This window comes from Dipodomys spectabilis, unplaced genomic scaffold (genome assembly GCF_019054845.1).
Source record: "Dipodomys spectabilis isolate Male_0828 unplaced genomic scaffold, ASM1905484v1 ptg000182l, whole genome shotgun sequence".
NCBI classification, from domain to species: Eukaryota; Metazoa; Chordata; class Mammalia; order Rodentia; family Heteromyidae; genus Dipodomys; species Dipodomys spectabilis.
Genome location: NW_024870859.1, coordinates 11643 through 39433, shown reverse-complemented (window position 1 = coordinate 39433; position 27791 = coordinate 11643).

Genomic DNA, 27791 nt, shown 5'->3' with positions numbered 1-27791 from the left:
TCATACAGTTTTATTGTATACTGTGTTAAAATGGGTACTTGAACACATAATTATTGCTTCTGAACATAAAGAACCTGTTTAGTTAAAAATATTCAAAAAAGCTATTTGACAGTAGACTTATTTATTTGATATAGTTTATAAAATTAGTTGTTACATTGCCTCTGTGAAAGAAACGAAGTGAATATATTACTTGATGGCAGAAAAATCAAAGGACAAATGAAAATATTGGAATCCTGAAACAGTATTCCAAAACAAGAATGTTATCATAACACTGCACCAGAATGAACTCCAAATGGATAAAAGACCTCGGAGTCAAAGCAGACACCCTGAAAACATTACAGGAAGGAATAGGAGAAACCCTAGGTCTCCTTGGCACAGGCCGAAATTTTCTTAATAAAAATCTAGAAACACAACAAATCAAAGAAAGGTTGGACAGATGGGATTGCATGAAGCTGCAGAGCTTCATGGCAAAGGACATAGCTAGCAAGATCAATAGAAAGTCCACCAATTGGGAGAAGATCTTCACTAGCCATACAACGGACAAGGGTCTCATATCTAAAATATACCTGGAACTCAAAAAATTAAATCCCCCAACAACAAATCCTCAAAGAAACAACTGCCCAATAAATAAGTGGGCTAAAGACTTAAAGAGAAACGTCTCTGAAGAGGAAAGAAGGATGGCCAATAGACACATGAAACAATGCTCAACCTCCCTACCTATAAAAGAAATGCAAATCAAAACAACATTGAGATTCCACTTCACCCTAGTTAGCATGGCTATAATTAAGAACTCTAATGACAGATGCTGGAGGGGGTGTGACCAGAAGGGAATCCTACTGCATTGTTGGTGTGAGTATAAACTTGTTCAACGACTTTGGAAAACAGTATGGAGTTTCCTCAAAAGACTCCACATAGAGCTCCCCTATGATCCAGCAATCCTACTTTTGGGCATTTACCCAAATGATCACAAACAAGGCCATACAGAGGCTATCAGCACAACTATGTTTATCGCAGCATTATTTACCATAGCTACGATATGGAAGCAACCCAAATGCCCCTCAGTAGATGAATGGATCAAGAAAATGTGGTACATATACACAATGGAATTCTATGCCTCCATCAGAAAGAATGACATTTACCCATTTGTTAGGAAATGGAAAGACTTGGAAAAAATTATATTCAGTGAAGTAAGCCAGGCCCAAAGAAACATAGGTCCCTTGTATTCCCTTATTTGTAATAACTACTACAGGTCTAGGACAAGCTGAACGGCCAAAAGCTACGTACATATGACCATATAAGATGATGTTAAGAAAAAAGAAACCCCAAGATAGGGACACAAATATCCTTATTCTTTCTTGCTATTGTTTCTAACGTCTTTATAATGTACCATGTGATTTTTTTTTTTTGCTTTGTATGTACCTCCCCCAGGGTATAACCCTTAATTTCACTGAACTTTTGTCAGTGCCATGCATTTTGTATATACACTTCTCTAATTTGAGGAGGGGAAGGGAAAAAACAAAATCATTAAATAAGGATACACGTTGACCCATTATAACAATGAGATGTTGAAAACTTTACACCTTCAGTGGGGTGGGTAGTGGTGGAGGTGGGAGGGAAGGGATGGTAGGGGGAAAACAAGCGGGGAGGCAACAATGCTCAGTAGGAAATGTATTCATTACCTTGCTCATGTAACTGTAACCCCTTTGTACATCATTTTTTTACAATTAAAATTGTACAAAAAGTAGTAAATCCAGACTTATGTAAGGATAAACTTTATTTTATAAGACTTATAATAGAAATAATACTTGTTATTTACATTTCCAAGGATTTGAAAATCATGCAGGGAACATATAATTTATTTATAGGGAAGATACACAGTATGCAAAAAAAAAATAAGGAAAACGCTTGAAAAAATGAGTGGATTTAAGGATATTAAAGGCTTGATGCAATGATTGTGGTGATCAGGTCAACCTATTCTGCTTAAGCTGCTAATGGGTACATGGTTTACATTTAGCTCAAACTTTAGGGGAAACTGAAGTTCAGGGGCATGTGAAGAAAAAAATAATGCAATGGTTAAGAAACAGTGAATTAGTAACAAAAGTTTCTCTGAGTTCATGAATACACCAATTACCTTTATCTGACAATTGAACATTGAATTTATGCATTGAAATATCATAATATATCTCATGATTGTTTATTGCCAATTAAAATTTTAATTATATTTGTAAAAAGTTTCCTTAGATTATGACAAAATCTTCCATCCCTGAACAATTATCTATTAGATGATGATCTAGATTTTGCATATTTCTAAAACGTTATTACCAGCCTGGCGCTGATGGCTCACGCCTGTAATCCTAGCTACTCAGGAGGCTGAGATCTGAGGATCGCGGTTCAAAGCCAGCCGGGGCAGGAAAGTCCATGAGACACTTATCTCCAATAAACCACTAGAAAACTAGAAGTGGCACTGTGGTTCAAGCGGTAGAGCACTCGCCTTGAGCTGAAGAGTGCAGGGACAGCACCCAAGCCCAGAGTTCAAGCCCCATGACTGACCAAAACTAAAGAAATAAAAATAAAACGTTATCACAAAAAAATAGTATAAATTTGGCAGGATATATTAAATTTTATTTTATTTTAAAAGAAAGCCATACAGAAAAAAATCACATATCAGGAATACAGTTCTTTCATTTAATGGCATTTGAAACTTAATACAATATCTAAAATATAAATCACTGAGAGTATGGATGGCACATGATGATTTTCAAAATATGATTACACTTGCTTTGTCATATATAAACATTTAAAGTTATTTCCCCAAGTGTGTTGAAAAATTTCCTTTTATTTCTGCCAATACAGTTCCATTACATTCACTTCACTCTTCTATATTATTAAAACAAAATATATAAATAGTATAGATACACATTATCTCCATAACTATTGTTTTCAAATCAAACTACACTGAATATTAAAGGGAAGTTTTATGTGAAATTCATTAAAATTCATCAAGATATTAATTTGAAGTATATGTATAAACATTAAACTAAAACTGCTATTTTAATTACATTTTTATTTAGGTATAATTATGAAACAGTAAATTATATATGTACCAGAGAGACATATTAATTATATGAAAATTTTCAATAAGCAATCTAGAATTTCTACACTGACTATATTATGTATGTTCCAATTATATTGATTGAAATGCAATTTTATTTCTGTACACCAGTTACAGTCCTTCAGCTAAGGACAATGTTTAACAAGAATAAGAACTGCCCCCTACAAACATACATCCAAACACCCACACTGGAAAGTCTTTTCTTTTCTTTCCCATTTAGGATTGTTTTTATAAAGGTTATGTACAGAGGGGTTACAGTTATGAGTACAATTCTTGTTGAACAGTTACACCCCCTTTCCTCCCACTTTCCCTCCCTTCTAACTCCCCTCTGCATCAAGTCGTAAAGTTCATTTCCATCATAGGGTCTTGTGAGTATCACTGTTGCATTGGCTCACCCTTTGTCTTTGTCTCACCATTTCTGTGATTTCCCTTCTCATTTTCAAATCAGATAAACTTATATACAAAACAAAGGGTACAGAAATAAAAAAATAGTGTCAACAGGAGGTAAACCAAAGGGGGAAGACAAAGGAAAAAAGAAATAATGCATACAGTACATATTATAAAAAAAGAAAAGAAACTCTTGTTTCCATACCATAGAGTACATTTCGATTAGCATCATTTTATAAATGCATATGTACATAACTTTTTAGTTATTGTGATCCTCTGCTAGATATATCCTAGGCATACACTAGTTATTACAAATGAGGGAAACCATGTAGCCCATGTTTCTTTGTATCTGTCTTACTTCACTTAATATGATTTTTGCCAAGTTGGAAAGCCTTTACAAAGGAAGAGCTTGTACAATTGTGTCTTACACCACATGTACCTTCTATGAGAAAAATGATCATTGCAATCATAACAAAATATATATTTTTCTATTGCTTTTAGTGTCTTCTTCCTCCTATATCCTTTGAATGCTGAGTTTAATCTTGCTCAAATAATGGTTAAAACACTAGGTCAGCTGGTAAATGCCTCTGCAAATGCTTAAAATATACTAAAAGATGGAGTTGTACTCCATTCCATTGCTCTAGAAGCAATGGAATCAGAAATGAACACAAATTAAAATTAACTGGCAAATTCTGTAAAGAAATTATATATATGCATATAGAGAGAGAGAAAGAGTCTGAAGACATAAAAAGTTTTATGTACAAGTCATGTTTAGTGTTTGTGCTTCTGAGGCAACAAACCATTTCTGCTTGAAAATTAACTGCTTAAAATTAATAAAGAAGGATTCTTTTATAACCTTCACAATCAGCAACATGGAGTGTAATGAAGTAAAAGCAATTCACAGATTTTGTGTGTGTGTGTGTGTGTGTGTGTGTGTGTGTGTGTGTGTACAACCTCCATACATACATTTTGTAAGAAAGCACAAATCAATGCATGACAACTTTGAAGTTGAAACCATTCAAGAACATAGTTGAGACAATATGGTTAAGGTATAGTTTTGAGAAAATCCTTAGAACTTTGAGAGAAATTTAGAAAGAGAAAATTACTTCCTATGCAGAGAAGCAGAGAATCAGGAGAAAGAAAAGAAATGCAAGATTTTTTAATTTATTCTTTGAAAATGTATTTGTTTATATTTTGTAAGTCACTGTTTTGCAGTCTGCCATGATTAGGAACTGAATTGAAAGGTTTTCATCATAGCACTGGGAAGGTGGCTCAGTGGTAGAGTGCTTGCCTTGCATGCCTGAGGCACTGGGTTCGATTCTTCAACATCACGTAAGCAGAAGAGCTGCAAGTGGCACTATGACTAAAGTGGTAGAGCTCTAACCTTGAGCTGAAGAACTGAAGGACAGCACCCAGGCTAGAGCTCAGGCCCCACGATTGACAAAAACAAAAATGGTTTTCATCATAGTCAATTCTTCCGGGTGCCATTTTAGTAATTTGCTAAGTTTACGTACATATCCATGTGATAGTTACTATAGAGTAGATATAGAGCATATTTATTGTATAAAGTTACTTTGAATCTCTTTCTTTTAAATAATTTTTAATTTATTGCATCATAAAGGTAATGTACAGCGGGATTAAACTACATGAGTCAGGTAATGGGTCCATTTTCTTTCTTGCAGTATCTTCTCTTTCCTCACTCTCTCCTAGTCTCCCACGAGTTGCATGATTTACTTTCATCAGTGTCCAGAGTGCTCCACTGTTTTTTTCACCCTTTTTCCTTCAAGTTCTATACCCTTCCCCCTACCCTCCTGAAGATATACACAGTAATACACCACACATAAAGAAAACATAAAGAAAAAGAATCATGAAAACAAAAATTAAAATGAGAGAGATAGCTCTTTTGTTTTTCTATCTTGGAGTTTGTTTTGATATATATATATATATATGTATATATACAACTACATATGTATAAACTTACTTATGTATATATATTTTATATAAAAAGAGGCATGTAGGCATTGCTTCTTTGTGTTTCTCTCCTAAAAGTATCCTCATTTAGTCTTACTGTGTATGTCTAGAATCTTGTGTAATTTATATTATCCTCACTGTGCTTTAGATTTTTGCTCTAATTTTTTTTCTGGCATCATTACAGATAGAAGTCCGTGCCTCATACTTGCTATGCAAGTCCTCTACCACTTAAGTAATGTTCAATTTATTATTGATTTATGCTTGGTGTCAAAACACTGTATAGGTGCATTTGTACTTTATTCAGTTAGAAGTCCTGATCAGTAAGCAACCTTTCGCTGTCACATTTCTTATCTGTTGTGCTAAAAAATTATACAACAAATATTGGTGCTTTGTTATACCTTAAACGTTGCCTAAGAATTAAGCTCTCTCCAGCTATATCTTATTTCTTTCTCCCAAATAGAGCCAAGTAGGTCTCTAAAAAGTTCTCTTGTGCACATTTAGACTACAATATATTTTTACCTAAAAAGGAGAATACATTGTCTTCCATCCACAATCTTTTATTTCATTATCTATTGTAGAACTGAAGCTGAAGAATATAATCACAAGACAGATTTTGTCTATGCTTCTTAGACTGATTCACAATATGTCTACCCCCCAGGATCCATTAATTTTTCATAAATCATTTGTTGCCTTCTAAAATAATCATTTCATATATATATATATATATATATATATATATATATGTGTGTGTGTGTGTGTGTGTGTGTGCTCCATATATGATTATAAATTCATGTCACTGAATTTGTTTCCTTAGCTCATTCCTGTGCAACTTAAGTCAAATACCTATATGGCTCCCAACATCTATGGCTTCAATACCTCTTTCTTCTCAGTCGACATCACAACCCCTGCACCAGAGAAGGAAGATAGAAGGAATCTTTCAGGACAATGTACAGATACTGGAATCTTTGCTCCTTGAATCATTTCCACACACGTCCTCTTACAGAATGGCCCTAGTGATTCTCATTTTGGCATTTATGATCTTTTTAGCATTCAACCACATAAAAGCTGAGTTGGTCTGTGTGACCAGTACCATTCACATTTAACATTGTACAAACTTTAAAAACTATACCAGAAAAGTCATTTTAGTTCCTGAATTTACTTGCTCTGAAAAAAAAACAAAGAGATACCCTGTCATTAAGACAATTCAAACAGCACTGTAAAGAAGTATGTAAAGAAAATTACTGATGAGATAGGTTTAAGTTATGTTACCCCAAAACATGTTACCTCGGCATTTGAGTAAAAATATGTCCAGGAAGGGCATACCCCTTTTCCCGTGTTCTTTTTTCAAGCAAGTCAACAGACTCTCATTTGAAGTATCTCCTCTCTATATTGGAAGAAAGGAATATCCTTATCTTTGAAAAAAATAACACTGTAAGGAATATCCAAACAAAAAGTCTTACTAATTTTCCCCCAGTTTATTACCATTATGTTATAGCTATTTATTTTCTGGCTATAAGAATTTTCTACCCTTCATGACATCTAAAACACATAGTTGTCCCTTTTCAGTGTTCATTTCTGAGTTTTCCTATAAGATAAACATGTCTTTTATTGTAAATGTCTCAGCCATGTACCATTTTTCCCCTACAATACTCAATCTTTCCAGATATATCCAGTACTAGCTTCACACCTTGGAAGAAAATCCTTCAGTTTTAATCATGCCTTCTGTTGAGAGAACTCTTGGTGCCATCTAATTACAATTTTGTTGGAGATCACAAAGCAACACTGCCTAACCACTATCAAATACCTGGCCACAGAAATTATGAGAGATAGTATTATTTATCTACTAAATTTTATCTAGTATACATTTATCTACTAAATTTTGTATTGTCCACTAAAACATGAAAAATAACATCATGTCAGTGGCCTCATGAATAATCCTAGTTATTCAGTGCCCAATCCTAGTTATATAGTTCCCAATCCTAGTTATATAGTGCTCAAATCTTATTTGCTCCTGAATAATCCCTCAGGAGGCTAAAATTTGGGCACAATGGTTTGAAACCAGCCAGGATAGGAAATTCTTTGAAACTCTTATCTCCAATTAACCACCAAAATCCAGTAGAGAAATAGCTGAAGTAGTAGAGTGCTAGCCTTGAGTACAAATGCTAAGGGACAGTATACAGGTTCTGAGTTCAAGCCCCAGAATAAGCACATACAAAATAGTCAGTGGCGAGACTCTAAGGGAAAAGTTTTTCAAAAACTAGTTTTTTCTTCTAATTACTGAGTAAAGAAGGATTTAAATATCCTCTCTTTTCAAATAGAATCAGTTGCTCTTATCCATGGTTTCACCATTTGTTATAGTCAATGAAAATTTTAAGTGAAAAATTCTGAAATTAAAATATCCCATAAACCTTAAACTACAAGGTCTTTTGAATAGTGTGATAAAACCTTGTGCAGCCTACTCTGTCCTTCATAGGATAAGAGTTATTCTTTTGTCAAGAGTATTTGGTTGTAAATACTACCTGCAATTAGTCACTTAATAGCCTTTTTGTTACTAGTTAATTCTTGAGATATCACATTGCCTGTGTACAGGTGACCATCATGTTACTCAATAATGACCTCAAAGCACAGGAATAATGATGTTGATGATTCAGTTATAGCAAACCATGGAAATCATCTAGAAAGATGAAAAGTGCAAGAAGATATTTTCAAGAGTAGAGAGGGATGTAATATTCAGATGACTTTTATTATAGTATGTTCTTGTAAATGTTCTATTTTATTGTTAGTTATCACTGATCTGTAAGCCCAATATCAAAAAGGCCATTTGCTTCTCCTATGCTACATTATTGAAATTTTAGTGTTATCTTTATTAATTATATCTTGAATATGTACACAAGGTGTTCTCTATGATTAACAGATTAGATATTAATATTTCCATAAGAACTCTGCCACTCACTATGATTCTATTCTAATGACAGGCACTCAAAAAAGCCAAATAAATAGAAGAATCTATGCGAGCCATCAGACTCCTCATAGACAATAGTTGCTATCAAACTTTAGTTTTTCTGTGTATCTATTATGAGAAGGAGGAGCTTCACACTCTTTCCTAAAACAAAGTAAATATTATATATGCTCTTAGATACTAAACAGATATAAATTGCTTATAGTGTTAAATACTTTATATGTTCAATTTAAAAATAATATTTGCGGGGCTGGGAAAGTGGCTCAGTGGAAGAGTGCTTGCCTCGCATGCATGAGGCCCTAGGTTTGATTCCTGAGCACCACATAAGCAGAAAAAGCTGGAAGTGGCTCTGTGGCTCAAGTGGTAGAGTGCTAGACTTGAGCTAAAGAGCTGAGGGACAGCACCCAGGCCTAGCGTTTAGGCCCCACGACTGACTGTTGAGTCACTGCTTAGAGTTTTTAAAACATAAATAATTACCCAGCCACATTTGAGTGTTTGCATAGCCATGAGTACATCTGGTAAAAATTCATGGGAGAAAATCATAGATAAGAGAGATTAATTCTATCTGAAAAAAGAGGAGATTTAAATCCTACTCAGTTTCTGGTAAGACAGAAGTGATGCAGAGATATAGGAATACAGAAAGGGACTATGTTGCTACTCTATTCCAGCACACACCTTCAATGTCCATACTTCTTGCTATTAGACTCCACTCTCTAAAGATTTCACCACATCTCAATAGCACCACAAGCTACTAACCAAGCTTTTTAGACATGAGCCTTTGGGGGACACATTCATTCAAGTCAGAACAACTGAATTATCATATTTTCTTTTTAAACATAAATATATCTCTCTAAGGTCTTGATGTTAATGGATTATATGATTTAGGCTTCCTTCCAAGATCTCTACCTCATTTTTCCTTGAAATGTAAACATATACCTTCAGAGTTTCACAAATTTCTGTGAAAAATTTAATTACCCACATTTTGATAAATTAACTTTCTAACTTGACCCCAAATGTATCACATTAATTTTTTAGCGATTTGTTTTAGTGTGCCCCAAGTCTACAAGAAAGCAAATGTATTTTCTCCACACTTCACAATTCTACTTCATGTATGTGTTTTTCTGTCTTTGTCTTCTGGCATAATTTCCTACATCCTGACACTATAGTGATCATTTTATTTTAATCTTCCCAAAAGGGAGTAAATAGAACCAAACTTGCTAAGTTTGCCTTAAACAACATTTATATAGCTATTTACAATGGTAAGATGATATCTCCACAGGTATGAAGATGTCAACTCTACAAATTTTTTTTGGCCATACACTCTCAGGATCTTATGTTGCTAACGTTGAACAAGTGTTTTAACCATGTAAGTCTATCTTAGAAATACCACTGGTTTTCTCCTTAAATGTTTATACTAACTTTGTCCAACTAGCCAGAAGCATAAACTTAAGTACAGCAGAAGATATTAACAATTTTCATAGACTTTTACGTTGGGCATAAAAGGAGGCAATGTGTGAAAAATTCTGTTAACACTCCTATTTTGGTCAGTGAAGTTAGGCTGAATATTGAATGCCTTCTAGACAGGATTTTGGTCATGAGTAGCATGCTATAGAATCCAGAGCAAACTTTATACCAACACTCTAATGGAATAAGTTCTAGTGTATGAAAACTTACCACATGAAGTATCTCTGAAAAAAATCAGTATTTCAGAATATGATAGATAGACTATATATTTTGTTTTCTATGTCTCTATCTCTGAATCTCTCTTTCACACACACACACACACACACACACACACACATATACAGGGCATAGTCACAAAGGGCTCATACAAAAATCTATACCTGTGTGGGCAGGAAGGACATGTATAAAAGAAAAAAAAATCCAGCACATTTCTAATGGAATAATGTGGTTTGCAGGAATACATATCACACTATACATCTCTGAACACTTAATTCCTCTGAAAGGGAGACTGGTATATGATAGATAGATAGATAGATAGATAGATAGATAGATAGATAGATAGATAGATAGCATCTAGTCTCTACTCTTTTATTTTCTTATACATACACATGAACATGCACACACAGGACACAAGAAGAATAATCCCAGAGAGCACAAATTAATCCCAGAGAGCACACACACACACACACACACACACACACACACACACACACACACACACACATATATGTATATATATAGAGAGAGAGAGAAAGAGAGAGAGAGAGAGAGAGAGAGGGAGAGAGAGAGAGAGAGAGAGTAAGAAAGCCATACACTAATGCAGCAGCACAAGGACATAGATTCTCTAATTTTGTCCTGCAATTTCCACTGATGGGTAAATTGGGAGGTGCTCTTATTGTTTGAATATTATTTGATTGCAATCTTTAATTCAGAAAGATCACCCATAGCAAGTTTGTTTTAGAAAATTCTTGATTACAACATGAGCTCACCTATTCTATGTATCATCCAAACAGGTTCAGAAAATCTTTAAACCAAAACATGTTTATTTGAAGTCTTAATAGTGCATTCTTCTAGGTGCTAGTGGCTCATGTCTGTACTCGTAACTACAAAGGAGGCTTAGATCTGAAGATTATAGTTCAAAGACAGCCTGCACAGAAGAGTCCGTGAGACTTATCTCTAAACAACCACCAAAACATTGAAAGTATAGCTGTGTCTTAAGTGGTAGAGTATCATCCTTGAGGAGAAAAATCTCAGAGATAGTGATCAGACCGTAGTTTAAGCTCCAGACTAACACACACAAAAAAGTGCAATTCAATTTGAGAGGCATACATATGTTCCAGTACATCAGAATGTGTCCTATTAAAGAGGATATTGAAAGTTATTTCAGCACAAAGAGGAATTTTATGTGGGTTAAATAGCTTTTTTGTCAATACTTATGATTTCAGGACACATTTATTTCTAATGCATATCTGCTGAGATGATATTATTTTTCTAGGGAAGAAACTACATTTGTGCAATTATCTTTCTTTTTACATGTCAGCAGGATAATATGACAATCACCGTAGTACAATATAAACTCTGGGTTAAATATGGAGCCACTATTGGGAGCCATTGGCTCATGCCTGCAATCTAGCAACTCAGGAAGATAACATCTGAGGATCAAAGTTGGAAGTTAGTCTGGGTAGGAAATTTTGTAAGATTCTTATCTCCAATTAAACATCAAAAAGCTGACAATGGAGCTATAGTTCAAGTGGGAGAGCACTAACCTTGAGCAAAGAAACTTAGGGACAGTACCCGGGACCAGAGTGCAATGCAAGCCCCAGGACAAGAAAACACACACACACACACACACACACACACACATTCACATGGAGTCACTGCTGTAAACTTTTAACCCTTTTGATGATACCTGAAGACATCTTATGTGGAAAAGCAAGAACTGAGGATACCCTCACAACTCTTGTTTGATTGAGCAGTTACTTTGAATTCAATTTTTCCCACAAAATCATAGAAAGCAATCTGGGGGTGGATAAGGGGGGAAAAGGTGACCTTTGTAAAACCATTGTGTATATCAGGATTCTTTAGCCCCAGTGATGGTAGTAAAAGAGCAGTGCCTTCCTTCACAATTTCATGGTTTTGGCAGTAGTTCTCAGGTCACTCTCATCTATAATATTCTTTTGTCTTAATAAATGTTTTCCCTTCTTTTTTAGTGAGTAGTTCATTTTACTCTAGATGAGTAGGCAGAAACCTAACCAAAAAGGAGCATTAGTTTTTGTCCCTATACGTATATTAATGGTAATGGTAAGTCCAGTCCCCCCTGGGCTCCAAGATAATTACAAAGTGAATATCGAGACAATGTTTTAAGAGCAGAGACACATAGAAAATGGAAACAAGATACAAAGATGCTTTTGCTTTTACTTAATTCATGGATCCAAGTTAGTCATCATGCTTTTCAGAAAAAGGCAATTTTAACACTTCTTATAATCAGGGAAATTTTTAATTTGTTTTCTTTACTTAGTTGTACAAAGGAGTTGTCATTCAGTTTGTGAATACAGTGCCTCTTCTTCAATGTCACCCTTTTTAACATTCTCACCACTCCCACCCTGCCCCTTCCCTCCCTTTTCTTAATTTTTAGGTTATGTATTGAATTTTTTTGCCATTTAACAAAACAACTTATGTGTAAAATACATCTTGATTTGTGTCATCCCTCCAACATCTGCAACCTGCCTTTGATCCAACTCTTCCCTTATTTTATATTCAGTTCTGGGGCATGTACAATGGATTCTTTCCTGAATTCTACTTATTTCCCCTATTTCTTCTCCTAACCTTTTCCCCTTGTCCCCCTTCCTTGCAAATACTAGTACTTATTTTGTTGGGTTTTGACTCAGTCTTTCTAGAGAATTATACTGTGCTATCCATGAATAAAACTTAGAAAATATATATTAAGTGAAATGAGCCAGACCCAGTGAAATGCAGGTGGCATGGTTTCCCTCATTTGTTCCCTCATAGTTTCCCCCATTTGTGGGAGTTAGAATGAGTCTATAAATCTAGAAGTAAGCACATTGGGTGGTACCCAAGCAGTTATAAGTGAATTAGAGACTTGTTTTGTTTCTTTTTTTGGGGGGGGGGCTGGTCTTGGGGCATGAACTCTGGGCCTGGGCGCAGTCTCTCAGCTCTTCAGCTCAAGGCTAGCACTCTACCACTTGAGCCATAACACAACTTCTGTTTTTTTTTTTCTTTTTTGCTTGTGTGGTGCTGAGGAATCAAACCCAGGGCCTCATGAATGCAAGGCAAGTGCTCTACCACTGAGCCACCTTCCCAGCCCTTTGTTTTGTTTTGTTTTGTTAGTTTTTGCCAGTGGTGCTTAAATTCAGGGCCTCAGCCCTTTCCCAGAGCTTTTTGTACAAAGCTAGTGCTCCACCACTTTGAGCCACAGTAACACTTCTGGTTTTCTAATTGTTAATAAGAGTTAAGAGTTAAATGAACTTTCCTGCTCAGGCTGACTTCCAACTATAGTCTTCAGATTTCAACCTGCTAAGTATCCATGATTACAGGTATGAGACACTAGCCCCCGGCTAGAGAACTTTAAAGAGTAGTATGGTGGTGCATAAATGCAATCCAGGATATATGCTAGGTATATGTCAATGGGGGTGATCTGAGGACTGCCCTGGGCAAAAGTATAAGACTCTATCTGAAAAACAAAATAAGAAGTGGGCTAAGGATATTGGCCCAGTTAAGAGTGTGTGCTTAAAAAGCATGAAGACCTGAGTTCAAAATTTCAGTACAGAAAAGTAAAAAGATAAAGATGATCCCTTTAAAAGGAAAAGAGTTGAGAGGGGGAACAAGATGGTGACAGGGAAGTAAGGAAACGCCACAGCTCTCCCCAACCAAAATGAGAGTTCAAGCTCCAACGCTTAATCTCCCCAAGAGACCAACAACAAAAAGAAGAACACCCAGTGTAAAACAGAAGGTAGAAAAAAAAGAGAGAGAGAAAAAGAAGAATTTCAGAACAGAGAAGCACAAAGGCCCCCTCCCCCAACCTTTACTGGCCATGCAGCAGCTTGCCAAGCCTCAGCCAGCTGGCCCGGTGGGGGCTGCAGGAGTTCCAAAGACACAGGAGGTTGTCTACAGATCACCTGAGGTACCGGTATCAGACCCACTGATCGCCACAAACAGAGAAACTTCTGAGCCGGAAGGTTGCACAAAGATCCCACTCCCACCCATCACTCTCCATCTGAGCAGAGGCTCCATCCCACCAAAGCCACTCAGCCCCATGGTGGGAATCCCAGAGCTACATGGGACCCCCACAGAACACCAAAGCAGAAAACCTGCAAGGAACTGGTGCTGATTTGGAGAGTGCAACCAGACAAACCCCAGCATTCAGAACCTGCATGGGGGCCCCTCCCCCACCCCTCGGTTGGAGGCCTGAGGCCCATCCTGCAGCACGGACTCAAACAGTGTCAACAAAGGCAGAGACAGAATAGAAACACACAGAGGAACCACCACCCAGCCCAGCCCACAACTACCTCAATTGAACTCTGATTGCAATGGCAACCAATGACCTACATCACACAGAAACAACTAGCTCCAGGGTGAGTACCCCACAGGGGACAGTGTATCCCTCAAGGGAGACCAGAACTGGTGGGGATCCTCAGAGCCTGACCCAGATTCCCTACACCAACACCTGGACCATAGGACCCACTAAAACTGGAAATTGTTCGAGAGCTCCACCAGCCCATGGACCACAGCCAGCTGTCCAGGCTAGAACAAGAGCACCCCTGCAAGAGGGCTTAAATGCCCAAGCCAGGAACAGCACCCATGGGTCAAGAGACCCAACAGTGGAAGAAATTTGAACTGTGTACCCAAGGCTGTGTAACCTAGATAGGATACACAGCAACACAGGTCCAACTGGAGTGCCCCAGGCCACGAGCCGGGACCAGGCCTGAGGATCTGGTGTCTGAGCAACACAACCAACTCCTCCCAACTGAAGTCAGAAGCTGAGCATAAGCCTCAGCAGAGGGGAGAAAAACAGGGAACTGCACCTCCTGGGAAGCACGCCTATGACAGCAAAAGACCCACGGGCTCAGGACAAGAGAAGCCCAAACCCCACCAGAACCCGATCCATATATTCTAGGCTGGGAATTGAGCAACACAGGCCACCAGCACCTGTTAATAGTCAGGAGCTCAGGCTGGTAAGGTGGCTCAGCAGTAGAGTGTCTTGGGTACATGAGGCCCTGAATCTGATTCCTCAGCACCACATAAGCAGAAAGGGCCAGAAGTGGTGATGTGGCTCAAATGATAGAGTGCCAGCCTTGAACTGAATAGCTGAGGGACAGCGCCCAAGCCCAGAGGTCAAACCCACAACCAGCCAAAAACAAACAAACAAGCAAATAAAAAACGTCAGGAGCCCATAGCAGATTCCAGCATCTGGGAGAGTGTATCCAGCACATCTGATCTCACCAAGAGCAGCTGTAGGAGCAAACAGGAGCAGTCTAGGCTGCTCAACCCTTCCAAAGGCGGAAACTGCCAGTGATCTACAGCAAAGAGCTGAGAACCCTATGTGGGTCAGACCAACAGCTGGAGGTTGGCCCCCAACAGAACCAAGATCAAATACAGACATGCTCTACCAGCAGAGAAACAGCAACCAAGCAAAGACAGATACCGATTGACCAAAACAAAATTTCAGATTAGTCTCCAATAAACCCTGAATCCCCATGCAAAATACACAGAGAAAAATTACAAGGTATATCAACACCCAGGATACCAAGCTATCCACAAAACCCAGCAGCCACCCAGGGGAGAGCTCCAGTGGGAACAAAGCAGGAACAGAAGACAAAAGCTACATCTAAGAGATGCTGGAGGCAATGACTCAAGAAATAATGTGAAAATAGACCAGAAATTGAAAGAACACAGGGATGTACTATTGAAAGAGATGCAGGACCACAAACAGAAGGTACATGCAAAAATAGAGGCAGTACACACCTCACTAAGAAATGAGATAAGTGCCAAAATAGAGGCAGTACACACCTCATTAAGAAGTGGGATCAGTAGTTTGAGAACCAACATCGAATCCATAAAGGAGTCCATTTCCTCCATGCAAACCACAATGGAAGTCACAGTTAACAGAGTGAATGAAATGGAATGTAGAGTGTCAGATGTAGAAGACAGAATACATCAACTGGACCAAAAAAATGACAGGCATGGAAAAATCACTTAAATTATGCCACAGGGAAATTCAAGAGCAAGCAGACAGTACCAAGAAATGTAATCTTCTTATAATTGGAGTGGATGAAGGTGAGGAATATCAAAGCAAGGGAATCCGACATCTATTCAACAAGATAATCGGTGAAAATTTTCTCCATTTAGGAAAAGAACATCTTACCTACATAACAGAAACATATAGAACACCTAACAAGCATGATCCCAGGAGAAAAACTTCTAAACACATTATAGTAAAAATGATAGATCTGAATAATGAGGAAACAATCTTGCATGCAGCAAAAATGAAGAAGGAGCTATACTACAATGGGAAAAAAATTAGAATCACTGCAGATCTCTCCACACAAACACTGTATGCAAGAAAGGCTTGGAAAAGTACCATATGAGCCCTGAGAGCCAATAACTGCCAACACACACTGATATACCAGTCAAAGCTAGCATTCACATTTGATGGAGAGCTGAAAATTTTTAATAGCAAAGAAAGACTAAATGAATACATAAACATTAAGCCAGCATTAAAAAGAATCCTAAGAGGGGGAACACAACCTGAAGAAAGCAACCAGGAAAAGAGACTTGCACCCAGACAGGCATTAATAGAAGTCTAACTGAGCAAGCACAGGAGGAAAAGAAAGAAGAAAAACTTAGGAAAACAGGGAATGACAGGGACCACATTGCATCTCTCTATACTTTCTCTTATTAACGGGCTTAATTCGCCAATCAAAAGAAAAAGAACTGCAGATTGGATCAGAAAACATGACCCATCCATCTGTTGCCTTCCGGAGACCCACCTCTCAGCCAAAATACAAACTCAGAGTGAAGGGTTGGAAAAAGATCTACCAATCACATGCCCCCAGTAAGAAAGCAGGTGTAGCAATTCTGATATCAGACAAAATAAACTTTTCATTAAAATCAATACAAAAAGACAAGGACTGACACTATATATTAATGCCGGGAACAATCCAAGAGGAGGATATTACCATCATCAATTTATATTCCTCAAACATTGGTACTCCCAGATATGTTAAGCAAATACTCTCAAACTTACACAATAAAATAGATCCCAATACGATAATACTAGGAGACTTTAACATCCCACTCTCACCAAAGGACAGTTCTACCAACCAGAGGATTGGAAACGAAGCTACCGAATTAAGTGAGGCCATACTTCAAGCGGAACTAACTGACATCTACTGAGTATTTCACCCTAAAACAACACAGTACACATTCTTCTCAGCAGCTCATGGAACTCTCTCCAAAATAAACCATCCCCAAACTCTTAGAAATCATAAACCACTTCAGTAAAGTAGCAGGATACAAAATCAACTCACAAAAATCAGTCGCATTCCTGTACACTGACAATGTACAAGATGAGTAGGAAATAAAGGAAGCAACCCCATTCACAATAACCTCCCAAAAAATAAAATATTTATGAATTAACCTAACCAAAGATGTAAAAGAACTATTTAATGAAAACTATAAAAAGTTAAAGAAAGAAATTACAGAAAACACTAGGAAATGGAAAGACCTCCCATGCTCTTGGGTAGGCAGACTTAATATAATGAAAATTGCAATACTGTCAAAATTAATATACAAATTTAATGCAATTCCTATTAAAATCCCAATGAAGCACATCTCTGAAATACAGGAAACAGTCCAAAAATTCATATGAAACAACAAAAGACCTAGAGTAGCCAAAACAATTCTAGGGAATAAACACAACATGGGAGGGATATCCATGCCGAACTTCAAACTCTACTATAGAGCATGGTACTGGAACAAATACAGACCCAAAGACCAATAGAATTGAATAGAAGATCCAGAAATAAACCCACATGCCTACAGTCAGCTGATATTTAACAAAGGACCCAAAGACATACAATGGAAGAAACACAGCATCTTCAACCACTGGTGCTGGGAAAACTGGGCAGCCACATGCAGAAGACTAAAAGTGGACCCCAGCCTATCACCATGCACCAATATCAACTCAAAATGGATTAAAGATATTAACATTAAACCGGAATCTCTGAAACTACTGCAGGACAGAGTAGGAGAGACACTTGAACTTATAGGCACAGGAAGGAACTTCCTGAACAGAGTCCAAGGGTAACAACAAATTGGAGAGAGACTTGACAAATGGGACTACCATAAAATAACAACAATGAGAAGTACAAGTTGTCATGTCAAAAATGAGCTTTACAACGTCGGTGTGGGGGGGTGAGGGGGGGAAAGATTGGGTGGGGAGGAGGGGGGAGGCTGGGAAGGGATGTGAAGGGTAAACAAAGGAGGAGGCTGCAATGCTTGGTAAGAAATGTATGCATTATCCTGCCCATGTAATTGTAACCCCTCTGTGCAGTATGTTCACAAATAAAATAAAATAAATAAAAAACTTCTGCACAGCTAAAGCTATTGCAACCAAGCTAGAAAGACAACCAGCTAATTGGGAAAAATATTTACCAGCAATATATCAGACAAAGGGTTAATATCCACTATATACAGGGAACTCAAGAAACTAATCCCTCCCAAACCTAACAAACCAATTACTAAATGAGCAAGGGAACTAAAGAGAGACTTCTCAGACGAATAGATAAAAATGGCAAAGAAACACATGAGGAAATGTTCACCATCCCTGGTTGTGAAGGAAATGCAAATAAAGACATTCATGAGATTCCACCTTACCCCAGTCAGAATGTCCCACATCTTCAAGTCAGCCAATGACAAATGCTGGAGGGGATGTGGAGAAAGAGGAACTCTATTACACTGCTGGTGGGAATGTACACTTATACAACCACTTTGGAAAGCAGTCTGGAGGGTCCTCAGAAAACTAAATATTCACCTCCCTTATGACCCAGTCATACCACTTCTAGGCATCTACCCTGAACAACAGGAACCAGTATACAAGGACACATGCACCTCCATGTTTATTGCAGCACTGTTCACAATAGCCAGGATACGGAAACAACCCAGATGTCCCATCAAAGATGAATGGATCCAAAAATTGTGGTATCTATACACAATGGAATATTATGCAGCCATTAGAAAGGACAAAATAATGGCATTTGCAGGGAAATGGACGGAACAAGAAGAAATGATGTTGAGTGAGATAAGCCAAGAGAAAAGAGACAAACGGTACATGGTCTCCCTGATAAGTGGATGTTAAATCCAAAATGTTAGGTGATACAACAAAATTAACAGGACTTAGGAAACAAAGAACTATCACTCATCTACTACTAAATAACCCCATGCTGCTGATCACATGTATGGTATATGTATACACCGGAGGGGAACCAAGAAGATGACACTGTACTAGAGGGAATCAGGGAAAATCATACAACAGCGGGACCCATTACCTTCACTGGACATTGACCAAAATGAACTAAGCAACTTAATGGCAGTGATGGGAGGGAGGGAACAAGTGGGAAAGAAGGAACAGCTGATGTTATACAAAACAAAAGAAATGTACATACCACCCAATTTGGAAGAAATAACTGTATTGCAAAACTCATAGAACTCATAAATGTTATAGACTGATAGACAAATTGCTCCAGGAAAGTTAGAATGTGTTTGTGACTTTAACTGAGCATCACTATCCCACAATACTGTGAAATTTGGGAGATTATGTAATCATTTAATCACAATTTTTTTTTAAAAAAAGGAAAAGAGTTAACACAGTCCTATTTTCTGTCAGTGTGCTTGCCTGAAATGTTAAGTTTTCCATTACTAAAAAACCACCAAACACCTGAAATAATCAACTTGCATAAAGTAAAGAATTACTTTGTATCATAATTTTTATATCATCACTTGGTATTTCTGAGAGAATGCATGGCATAATTTCATTTGGACAAATTTGCTTTGTAACCTAAAATGTGGTCTATTTTGGAGAAAGTTCAATGTGCTGCTGAGATGCACATGTATTCTGATGTTGTTGGGTGAAATATTCAGTAGATGTCTGTTAAGTCTAGTTGATCTATGCAGTTGTTTAGATCTGAGGTTTCTCTGTTAAATGTTTGCCAGGTTGGTCTATCCAACGCAGATAGTGGTATGTTAAAGTCCTCAACAATTAATGCCTTTGGATCTATGTGAAATTTGAGGGAAAGTAGTGTTTCTTGGATATATTTGGGTGCTCCATTGTTCAGTGATTAGATATTTAGAATTGTAATAGTCTTCTGAATGAGAGATCCCTTAAGTAACATGTAATGCTCTTCTTTATCTCTTCTTGCTAGTTTTAATATGATGTCTATTTTATCTGATATTAGGAATGCAACACATGCCTGTTTATGGGGGCCATTTGCTTGGAAGATTTTATTCCAGGCTTTTACTTTCAGAATATTTTTTTTTGTGGGCAAGGTGTGTCTCAGAAGGCAGCAAATAGAAAGATCTTGCTTTTTGATCCGACTAGACAGTCTATGTTGCTTATTGGAGATTTAAGTCCATTAATATTGAGAGCTAGGACTGAGAGTTGTTTAGTAGTTCCTGCCATGTTATCCACCTTCTTGGGGGCGGCGACAACTGTGTTCTTCCTGTGGTTCTTGGATTCTCAGTTTGGGTGTGGTTTCCTGGCCTTTATTGTGGTCTTGTTGGTTTTCTATGTGTAGGACATCTTTAAGTATCTTATGTAGGGCTGGTTTGGTGGAAATATATTGTTCCAGTTTTTCTTTGCTATGGAAGGTTTTTATTTGACCTTCTGTTAGGAAGGAGAGTTTAGCTGCGTAGAGTATTCTTGGTTGATACTTTGGGGCATGGCATACATCATTTCATGCTCTTCTTGCTTTGTCTCTGCTGAGAAATATGAAGTTATTCTGATTGTTTTCCCTTTATAGGCGATTGATCTTTTCTCCTTGACAGCTTTAAAGATCCTTTCCTTGATCTGACTTGTTCTTGTATAGATTATAATGTGATGGTGGGATGTCCTGTTTATGTCTGCTCTCTTTGGGGTTCTAAATATTTTTTGTATCTGAATGGTCCTATCTTTTTGCATGTTTAGGAAGTTCTCTGCTTGGATCCTGTTAAATAAATTTTCTAAGCCATTAAGTTCTGTCTCTAGGTTCTCCTCTGCTCCTAGTATCCTCAGATTAGGCCTTCTGATGGTGTCTTCTAAATGTTGAATAGATCTATTATATTTCTTGGATTTGTCTGGTACAGTTGTATGTTCTTTCTCTGTGTTATCTAGGCTGTCTTCAATCCCAGGGATTTGATCTTCTTCATGGTCCAACCTTCTGTCAATCCTTTCTACTTTGTTTTTTATTTCCTTTCCTTCAAATTGTTGGCTTTGATGGCTTCAAATTATTTTTTGGAGCTTTGTTTTAGATCTTGTATGGACTTCTTTACTTACTTAATTTGGTTTTCATTGTTCATACTCAAATCCCTTTATTGATTGGTTATGGTTTCCTTTGACTCCTTTCTTTCTGATGGGCTTCATTCATTGTGATGCCAACTTGGTATAAAAGCAAAAACAATTTAGCACTGGAACAATATTTAAGGCAAGTATCAACCAGAATCCTGTAGTTGCAATGATTGTTTGACACAGTCAAAATGAGTACATATACAATCTATTTCAACAAATACAATCCAGTACAACAACAAATAACTATGTATTAATGGACTAAAAGCATCAAGGAAGGAGTCAGTGTACCAGAAATCAATAGGTTTAGGGAGAATTGTTGGGAGAAGATAAGATTAGAGGAATATCAGGATGGAAAAGGAGAGAGGGAATTTAACTAAGACCTAAATTCAGAGAGAAGAAATAGACACAAGGAAAGGAGGAGAGAGATAAAGAAAAAAGGAAAAATGAAAAAAATAAAAATAAAAAAATTAAATGAGCCACTTAAAATTTATACAAGTAAAAAGAAATAGTACTACTAGTAAATGAGTTAAGATTGAGAGTTTATGGGTTGAGTAATCAATTTCTGAATTAGATAAGCACACAATGAAGGATAAGGTCTAATAATCAAAGACGAGTATATATCTGGGGATGAGCAGAACAGCAATTAAGTCACACTAAAATAACCCAAAAACGACCAAAATGGAAAAGAGTAAAAAGAGTTTAAACACACACACACACACACACACACACACACACACACACACACACACACACACACACACCTAAAATAAAAAATGATGAAAAAAACCCCACAATTTAAAAAAAATTAAAAGGATTTGATAGAAAAAAAATCGTTCTTCAATTTTTTTTTTGGTGGGGTGGGGAGACCTTGTGTCTCCCCTGTGTCCATAATCAGTCTCCTGGTGGAGTCTCTGGTTTGCTTGTGGTGTTTGGTTTCACTGTGGCTTGAATGGTTTCTTTAGTCAGTTTGAGCAAGCAGAAAGAAGCTCTGCCATACCCAGAACTTTATGACCCTCCTTCCAGGCTTGTTCAGTGGGAGGGAGACCTGCTTTGAGTATCACAAAAGAGCGAGATGGCTGTTTCCCCTAGCTTGCAGTTGCTGCGATGGTTGTGGGTAGGGTTGATGCCTGTCAGAGATCAGTAGCTTTACCCTTTGGGACTAGCTCCTGAGACACTCACAGAGTCCAGCCTGGAGCCATTCTCAGGATTTATGTTTATTGAGCTTCAATTGTTTTTCTTTTACTGCTCCTGTGCTGGGTATGCTGCCTAGGCCACAGTGGGGAGGGGAAACCTCTGACTCTATTTACACAGTGGAGACAGTCACTCCTTCGTGGGTGGAACTATCTCTGCTTGGGAAGGGCAACTTTTCCCTGGGTGGAGCTGAGCTGAGCTGGGCAGGTCAGGTTCTTGTGACCTTTTGAATGGCTCCTATTGTCTTCTCCCAAGGTCTGCATAGAGTACTAGCTGCTCTGGCCGGGTCTTTGTCAGTATCAAAGATGGAGTTCTTCTCTGGTGATGGGGGATGGGCTACCTTCCCACTGCTGCTATGTGAGAGGGAGTGAGGATGTCTGAGGATATTCACTCCAACTCTTGGTTTCTGGGCCATCCAGGATCTGTGACTATCTGTGGTCAGCACGATGAGTTGCCTGCTTCTTGTCAGTTCTTGCTGGTGGTGAGTAGAATCTGTTTGCATACCACCTCTGGCACCTTTGTCCTGGGCTCTTATCTGCTGGTATGGCAGCTGCTGCCGCCACCTCCACTGCAGACAAAGACGAGTTATATAATCTATCTCCTTAACCAAGCTTCCCGGATTTTTCCTCTCTGGCCAAACTCTCTGTACTATGATGGCACACTTGGTATGACTCTTTGGCCTAGGACTTTTCACTGGAACACTGCTTTCTATGCAAGAGCTTATTTAAGCCCCAACTTCTCCTCTGCCATCTTTCATATAAAAATTTGTTAATTTCTCAGTTATATTTTTTCTCCTAAACTATTGTATTGATAGTATTACAAAATATGAGAACAAATCAGACTCAAAAGGACATTTGGGTTGAAATTCAGATTTTTAATTTTTAGAATAAATACAGACCATTTAATAATTGTGTACAAAGGAAAGCATTCTGTATGATGACCATTACATTTAATAATAAAACAAGTTATAAATGTATGCGTACATCAAAAAAAGGTGAAGGTATAATGTCAGACTATCATGTCCTTACTTAGCAATTTCTACCATCAAATTGCACAATTCTCAGTGCAAATGTTGAATGTTTGATTTGATTTATTCTCACAAAACAAGGGTGTGTGAATGGGGGTGGGGAGTTTCTCTCTTGCAATTTGAACCCTTGGCTTCACAACTTTGGTCAGGAATCACTAAGCAAGAACAAAACCTACTCTATTAGTGTTCATTCCATCTAGAAACAGTCTTTCCTGAAGGCATCTGCATATGAGCTAGTTCATTCAATATCCAGGATTTAATTCCACATTTCAGGCCCCACTGAGCAGTGTTTCAATAACTGTAGTGTCCTAATCATGCTTGCTGAGAATAAGACTATGCCTGCTTTTAGTTCTGAAAGCTTAATGCCAGAGCGGGCAGCACTACTTGAGACAGCCCAGGCAGTTATAGGAAACCTTTTGTGATTTCTAGACTACCAAAAACCATTCAATCAACTAAAAGTCCTGAATCAGTATCATTTATTTACATCAGAATTCTGAAGTGATAACTGCACTTTTTCTTTTTTTTTATAAACTGAAGACTCTGCTGGGCTAGCATGGATTACTCACTTGGCATTTATTTTTTCTTAGGCTGCTTTTCATCAGTCTTTTGGGTTAATATACCTCCAACTGGAGTGATTTCCTCTTTCCCTTAGGAGTTCATGAGCAATCCCTCAAAAGCTCCTTTTCAAGAAGTCACAAAGTCGTCCTCTGTCTAAACTTTGAATATACTTTTCTTTATAAGTAAATATGTTGTGTGGTATGCAAATGTATACAAATGTATTGCCTGAACTATGGTAGATTCAAGGGATAACTCAAATAGTGTAATTGCTTAGAAAGGCAAAGTGAAAGTACAACAAAATAACACACAAAGAAGCAGGTATTGGAAAAGGGTGAAGTGGAGTCATGAGTACAGGGCTAGACAATGAAGAGGAGAAGAGGAGGAGAACTCAGTAAAGGTATATGTAATATACATATATAACAGAGTGCAGTAGATTAGGCTAATTTTAGTTTGGGGTCCTATATCCTGTCATCTTCTTTTATCATGTCTAAGAGACAAAAGTGAACTTAGAAATTTTATTAGAAATGAATACAATACATTCTGAGACTGACAGTTATTTCAAGTTTCTACCTTATTAGAATAGATAGTATCTCTTTTGTCTTCTCTCAATAACACTGTGTAAGCTTCGTGGGGTCAATTTGTTTACAAAAGCAATGAACACTAAAATTTGAGTCCATTACTATAGTCAATTCTAAATTGCCAGCAGATCAATATTGCTCCATCATCTGGTTCTCAATCCTCAAGGATTTCACCAGTAGTAACCTATATATACTACTAATAATTTTGAACTGAATTATTGAAATAATCAATTAAAAAGAGCTTATTTTTCACATTTCAGGCATAGAATTTTACCTAAACTGAACTAATTGCACAGAAATTCTCCATTTTTCCCCCAGTACTGGGCTTGTATGTTCTTTGCTTGATTGATCAGCTGTCTCTCTACCACTTGAGACATGCTTTTGGCCTTATTTTTTACTGGTAATTTGGAGTTGGAATCTTGTAAACTTTTCTCCCTGAGGTGGCTTTTAACTGAGATCCTCCACATATCAGTCTACTGAGTATCTAGGACTACAACATGAGCTACTGGCACCCAGTTCGTATTTTGCTTTTACATGAGACATAATTTGATTCTTAGTAGCCTAGCTGATTATAATTTTTCTTCCATTTCGTCTGAGCACTTGAAAGAAATTCAAATATTTGTAGGACTATGATTTATATTTTTATTTAGAAGCCAATTGTTAATTCTGAGATTACTCAGCTTATTCTATCCTCCTGTGTTTTCTGTTCTTTAGTTTGACTACCATGTACTTATTACCATCTTTGACCAGAGGGCACAATGAGTGATGGCAATCTTTTTGTTTCTTAGCATTTAGTCTTTAAATTAGTATATATTAATAGCAAACAAGGATTTCATTGTGATTCTAGTATATAGCTATAATTCAATCCAATTATTTCTTCTGTTATTCTCATCTTTCTTATCCCCATTTTTCTTGCAATTTTATTGGATTTCCTTACTCTATTTTTATATATACTTATGCAGTACTTAATCAAGTGATTGGACTTTGTGTTAGTAATGCCCTCCCAAAATGTGACAGAAATTGAGATTGTATCTTTTGTTTGGCTTAATTGTAGAGCCAAGATTTTCTTTTCTTTTCTTTTCTTTTTTCAGGTAAGGGGTAGGTTTATTCAGTAGACCTGTTGGGACCAGGCAAGGTTGGCACTCCATGCGGCTGGGAAAGGCCTAGGAAAGGGAGAGAGAGCTGGGAAAGAGAGAGAAAAGAGCTTGAGAAGAGCTAGACAAGAGCAGAGAGAGAGGTAGCCGAGTAAGAACAGCAGCACTCACGTGGTATTCAGGTAAGGGGTAGGTTTATTCAGTAACCCTGCTGGGACCAGGCCAGGTTGGCACTCCACGTGGCTGGGAAAGGCCTGGGAATGAGAGAGAGCTGGTAAACAGAGGAAAGAGAGAGGAAAAAGCTAGAAAAGAGCAGAAAGAGCAGAGAGAGCAGAGAGAGCTAGAATAGAGCATGAGAGCAGAGAGAGCCGAGAGCAGGGAGAGCTAGACAAGAACAGAGAGAGCTTTTGTTTCCCAAGATTTTCAAAGAAAAAAAATCATGAAGATATGCTATAATATGCAAAGTGACAACTCCCAAAGGCAACAAAACACAATGTCAAGAATGTCAAACAACTTTTACTTTCTTGCTGATATAAATGCTTTTCAGGTAATGGATCTTTAGTCATTTCCACATTAGGAACAAGATATAGCTGACATACATTTATTATCAAAATGTTCTCTTATGAGAGCCAAATGCTATAGAGTAAAATAGAACTGTGATTAACTAGGTACATTGGGGAACATCAGCTCTTTAAAATGATTGTTTTGAGCTGGGTGCTGGTGGCTCCCACTTGTAATCCTAGCTACTCAGAAGGCTGAGATCTAAGGAACATGGTTCAAAGCCAGCTTGGGAAGGAGTCTGTGAGACTCTTGCCTCCAATAAAGCACTAGAAAACTGGAAGTGGTGCTGTGGCTCAAGTGGTAGAGCCCTCACCTTGAGCTGAAGAATGCAAGGACAGCGCCCAAGCCCAGAGTTCAAGCCTCATGACCAACAAAATAAAATAAAATAAAATGATTGTTTTGAGGCTTAAAATCTTATTTGTTTAAATTATGTGCTGAGGAATAGATTTTCATATTAAATGTTGTAGGAAATTTTGATCTAGCTATAAAAATTAATATATAGTCTTCTCTATGTTCTATATGTTCCTAAAAAGAGTTATTTCCAAAGGAAATTATTAGCTAATATTCAGTTTAAGTTTTGAATGTTAATTGAAAATCTGTTAATCAACCTTTCCTGTTATTTAAAACAAAGTTTTACTATTTACACTTAGCTAATTTTATTAACAAGGGCTTGGTGTTATGAAATGCCAAAACCTCAGATTTAGTGAAAGACTTACAGTGCTTTGATCAATTTTGAAATGTGTCCACATATTTAATTTTGTAATGAATCTGTTATAGACAACCTCCTAGAATGGTAAACATTCCAGTGTGTGTTTCATATGATTTAGTAAAATTTGTTTTACTTTATTAAACATTTTTCTTTCAAACAACTCCTGCAAATACATGAAACAATTACTAATCTGCAAATAAAGAACTCTTAGATGTTGTTAGGAACTCTGTGTGTACGTGTGTGTGTGTGTGTGTGTGTGTGTGTGTAAGAGAGAGAGAGAGAGAGAGAGAGAGAGAGAGAGACAGAGAGAGAGAGAGAGAGAGAGAGAGAGAGAGAGAGAGAGAGAGAGAGAGAATGACAGCACTGGAGCTTGAACTCAGGGACTTGGTGCTGTCTTTTAGCTTTTTCAGTAAGGGTTGCCACACTATCATTTGTGCCAGAGCTTCATTTCCAGCTTTTTGATGCTTAGAGAGAAAACTCACATGTACTTTGCTGTCCTGGCTGGATTCAAATCATGATCCTCAGATTTTACTCTCATTGAGTAGCTACAATTATAAGTGTGATTCACCAGTGAGAAGTTCAACAAAATTTTCTTTACTGGACGTTTATTTTTTCCAGAA